Genomic DNA, 5,702 nt, shown 5'->3' with positions numbered 1-5,702 from the left:
TCAGACTGAAAAGCGAAGCTAAACGGATTGGACTAGTCATCAATACGTCGAAGACGAAGTACATGATAGGAAGAGGCTCAAGAGAAGACAACGTAAGCCACCCACCACGAGTTTCTATCGGTGGTGACGAAATCGAGGTGATTGAAAAATTCGTGTACTTGGGCTCACTGGTGACCGCCTCATCACGATACCAGCAGATAAATTCGGAGACGTATCATGGCTGGAAATTATACGTACTTTGGACTCCGCAAAACGCTCCGATCGAATAGAGTTCACCGCAGTAGCAAAATGACAATCTACAAAACGCTTATTAAACCGGTAGTTCTCTACGGACACGAGATCTGGACGATGCTCGTGGAGGATCAACGCGCACTGGGAGTTTTCGAAAAGAAAGTGTTAGGTACCATCTATGGTGGGATGCAGATGGCGGACGGTACGTGGAGGAGGCGAATGAACCACGAGTTGCATCAGCTGTTGGGAGAACCATCCATCGTTCACACCGCGAAAATCGGAAGAATGCGGTGGGCCGAGCACGTAGCCAGAATGTCGGACAGTAATCCGGTGAAAATGGTTCTGGACAACGATCCGACGAGAACAAGAAGGCAAATTGCACAGCGAGCAAGATGGATCGATCAGGTGGAGTATGATTTGCGGACCCTCCGTAGACTGCGTGGTTGGCGAAGTGTAGCCATGGACCGAGCTGAATGGAGAAGACTTTTATGTATTGCACAGGCCACTCCGGCATTCCGAATTTCTGTTTCTATCGGCCTCTGGTGACAACGACGATGAAGTTCGTTGATTGAGATCCAGTTGTAAGGCCACAAGGCCCGAACTATATATCCCAGGCATCTGTCGATGAATACCTGCAACCCTTGAATGTTCTCCACTGATACACACCATGTTCCGCTTGCGTAGAACAGCACAGATTTCACGTTAGAGTTGAAAATTCGAATTGTATTGAAAATTCGTTCACTTATCTGCCTGTTTTCCAGATATTTCTTTTTAAAAACAGGCAAATAAACGAACGCAGAAAAATCCAAAGCAAAAGGTGAAAAAGGTCTGATTTCGAGGAATAGGAGAATTAGAATTCCGCACAGTTGACCGAATTGCTGGCACTTCATTCAAGTATCACATCTACTACAGTGGCGGCGAGAAGGCGGAGCATGGAGTTGGTTTCGTAGTGCTTGGTTAGTAGCAGCGTCGAATCATTCAGGCCGTTAAGTATTCGCATCTGCGTGTTGAGAATGAAGGGCAAGTTCTTCAAATACAGCTTGATCAATGCGTACGCACCAACCAACGGCGAGTTCTATGAGCATCCAGACAAGACCTACGGAGAATGCCCAAAACACGACGTGAAATTCACAATCGGTGACGCAAATGCACATGTCGGAAGGGAAGAGTTTTTTCGCCCAGACATTGGAAAGGAGAGCCTCCACGCAACTAGCTGAGGTCCGGTTTTCGCGACCAATCGGTAAAACGACCAGAACGAATGTAAAAACGAATGAGTGACAACAAAGCGAGAATCATCACTTTTATCCGATTTTGATTCTGCACTTGTATCCTACAAATTTGATAAATTTGTTTTAATGGCTTATTATGATTCGAAACAGTGTTCGTCTTTCTTTTATCGTTGTTCGTTATTTATTGAGAGCGATTTCTGCAAACCTTGATCATGGCATCAAAAGTCGGCGGCAGCGACGATGGTTGCATAAGACAGCTGCAGAAAGGCTCAAGCAGCATCGTCATGAGCGACAAGCAACTAAAGCGGAAGCCACGGAGGAATTAATGCTATGACATCTACATTTACATCGTTGATGGCGTCCAGCATCATGAACTGCTTTGTAAACGACAAATTCGAGCGAATCGTGGCTGAGGCTTCCAGTTTGGCCTACTATAGCAAACGCTCAATGATCTCCAGCCGACTCGGCTAAACCAAAGCCGTCACCAGCAACACCAGCACCAAGTGAACGAGAATGAGAACGTAGCTCCACCCAAATCGGTCCTTTTCAAGGCTTCTGCGCTCACAGAAGAGAGGGGATTTTTTACCGCCTACTTACTCATGGATTATTGATGATTATGGATTATTGAGACCGCGTCGCCATGAGCCTCTGGGTCTGTCTCTGCTGCAATGTTTAGCTGGATTCCAGTCTAGTGCTTGTTTGCAAATTTCGTTTCCGTCCCTACGTAAGGTGTGACCGACCCAGACCCACTTCCGTTCCCGCCTGGTGACAACTACGATGAAGCTCGTTTTTTGAGACCCAATTGTGAGTCCACCAGGCACGAACTTTATTCTACAGGCATCTTTTAATGAACACCTGCAGCTGTTGAGTGTTCTTCACTGATACATGGTATATGTTTCGCTAGGGTATAACAGCACAGATTTCACGCTAAAGATGAAGATTCGGAGTTTGGTGCGTTCGCTTATCTACCTGTTTTTCCAGATATGCCTTAAACTCGCAAAGGCAGCCCTTGGATTCTTGATTCGTGCGCCTATGTCGATTTTAGTACAGCCGTTTGACGCCATTTGGCCAACATATTGCAAGCTCTCATCATTATCCGCGGATTGATCAGCTACTGTGAAGCTGGAAGGGTTCACCGTGTTCACATCCATCGATTTGGTTTTGTTGACGATGATGACTAAACCTGCTGAGAAGGAGCGCGTTCGGCAAGACTCTGCATATCAGAGCATCGTTCAGCTAGGAGTGCAACGTCACACCTACCAGAGTCTTGTCGAATACGATGAGGAACAGTAGCGGTGATAGAATACATATTTGCCTCACACCGTCTACGACCCGTATGGTGTCGAACAAGACCCCGTTGTGCAGCACTCTACACGAGAAAGTCTCGTACTGTGCATCGCTAAGGCCGATGATTTCCTCAGGAACCCCCTTGCGTCTCAGAGCGCCTAACATTTTCTCGTTATTGAGACGATCGAAAGCTTTTTCGTAGTCGATGAAAAACAAATGAAGGGTGATTCGTTGACCTGCTCCAAAATGATCCAATCTGCTGACACCAACGTCAGCCACTCGATTATTTACAGCTGAAACACGATTTTGTAGCGTCTGACGTCTCTGACGAGTGCTTGCGCTGCTACCGACGGACAATTTCTGCCGTCTATTATGATTCGCGCTTTGAAAAATATTTGTCTCGGGTCAACCTTCTCTTATGTAATTGTAAATTGTAAATTGAGGTTCTGAAAAGAACCGATTTTCAATCCAAAATGCGCTTTTCTAATCGCTTACAGCAACCAAACGTTAGTCCGGACCTTGCGTAAAAGTTTCACTTGACTGCTGCTGCTGTTCAACAGTCACTCGATGATTTTCCGCTTAGACCATTTAGAATACATTTTCAGTACCACCACTGATATCCCGGAACCGAAACCGACACCATTTTTTTTATTCAGCCCTTTATTCTCATAAAATGTTGGTCCTAAATAGAACCGATTTTCTTTTCACAATGCGCTTTTGTAATCATTAACAACAACAACCAAACGATGGTCTGAACCTAACGTGCTGCTTCTGTTGCCGACGGCCTCAAGATGATTCATTTTCTGCTGGGACTGCTAATACCGGCGACATCGTTGTGACAGTACTGTGCGGCTCTCGTGTCATCTCTCTTGTGAAGTCTGAATTCTCGCTTAACTTTTCAAAAGGACCTAAGTAACATTTTTTTCATGAATTATTTTGAATAGCGCAATCATAAGAAGAACATGAAAGCTATTGATTGCAGTATTCAAATTAATTCATGAATAAAATGTTACTTAGGTCCTTTTCAAAAGTTAGGCGAGAATTGTACTGAGGATTATAATCCAGCCGGTAAGATGCACGATTTTGATGTGTTTGCGATGCACATACGAGATTAGTTGGTTTACCGATTTTTAACAGTGACTTGCGAAAATCGATTTTTCAATAGATTGGCGCTTTGAAACAGTGGGTTTTGATAGTTGAGCAAAATCTTGAAGAGTTCAATTCACACTAAAATCTTCAAAATCGCTTGGAAAATTAGCTTAGATACTTATTAGTCCATACTTCCTGACTTTTTTTCGTGACGGTCTCAAATTTGAATCTGCCCCCTATCTTCCCGAAAGACGTTATCCTACGTCAAAAATTTTGTTTGTTCGATTCCCGTGGGATGGATTTTTGACATCCTCCACTGCTATTTGCAACGATATTCGATTCAAGTAAAACTAACCATGTTTTCATTTAGCATTTGTGACCATGAAGGACAACCGCAAGTGATTGCTTTTCGTTCCCGCGCGTAAATTGGTGCCAATATTTGCGTAACGATTAACTACGTAACCTCAGAGTAGTGTTTTTCTCTTGAAGCAATCACGCTTGGAATTTATATAGGGAAGGTATAACTGCGGGCAGCAGGCACTCCACTCACACTTCTCTCAGCATCATCGCCAAAACAGAAACCAACCAGGCCTTACCCGGTAAGTGCAGTTCGAGCGAATATGTACACGAAAGTGCTGCGTGTGGAGGCTTTTAGGTAACCCTAACCTCCAGGTACCAACAATTTAAGAAGTCCTGCTCAAACACCGTAGCTACATAACCAAGACCCTCGAAAAGGTCTTGTCTTTACACGGCCACTAAACCACCCGATAACCAATGTGTGATCCACATCCATTAAATACCATGTTAAAAGCATCGTTCGAGCACAGCCCAGACAAATGTGGTTTGGATAATTATAGTACGTCACGATGTTCGATTGCACGATTCCACCGGCGACCGCGAACGCTCGAACCACACTTGAAGCCCAAGTCTCGAAATCATGAGCACGTTAATCTTTCGCTCAAGCGGTACATGAGATAATGAACTGCTCCAATCTTGACCAAGCCCAAAAAATATGTAGCTAAAATAAACAAAAACATAACATGTAAAGGGGAATCAGGTAGAGGCGCTCATCTTGAAAAGAATATCTGAAGTTTCAAAATTAACATTAAATCAGTTGTATGGGAATTACCAGTTAACTCAAGACACCTTGTCAGTTTAAGCTTTACGTATTAAATTTGAATTTGATAAACACAGAAATTATTTTTGTCCAAGAGTAGACAATACAAAATAGTAAAATCAATTTCAACTATTTCTAGGTGATCTTTGAAAGTATGCAGTCAGAACAATTGAACATGGGCATTTTTACGTGTTCTACCCGTTTGCCTCGCTCGGGCTTCTCACCCCCTATCCCCTACAGAGGAGTCACGCGAGGGCAATGTTCCAGTGATCCACTGACAACGACGACCATAGCTATCCACCCGTGTCCAGTTGAGACTGACGGGCTCCGTCATCACCGCCGTTTAAAGAAAAAGTAGGTGAAAATAGTTTATCTTGTTGAGCGAGACGCCATCACGTTACTGGCCGATAAACAGTCGCTGTCTTCGGTATGGTCTGGCAGCGTGTTTACACCGGCATACACATGCGGATTATGCAACGAGCTGGACAGCAACCACGCGCCCATCGTGACTGGCCCGTTGCTGTTGTTGGCTGTTATCGGAAAGCTCGATGTGTCGTAATTATGATCATCGTGGCGCGGGATTCAGAATCGGGTGGTTAGTGAAGGAGCAAGCATTGCTATTAGGAATATGAAAGATGAAGTAGTTGATGATCACTGTTTCATTAGTTGTAATAATTTATTAGATTAACAATTTGTCTGATAGCAATTCATGATTTTTAAAATGTTACTTTGGGAGATTACGCCAGTAT

The sequence above is a fragment of the Armigeres subalbatus genome, chromosome 3 (genome assembly GCF_024139115.2).
Source record: "Armigeres subalbatus isolate Guangzhou_Male chromosome 3, GZ_Asu_2, whole genome shotgun sequence".
Taxonomy (NCBI): domain Eukaryota; kingdom Metazoa; phylum Arthropoda; class Insecta; order Diptera; family Culicidae; genus Armigeres; species Armigeres subalbatus.
This window is presented reverse-complemented; position numbering follows the sequence as displayed.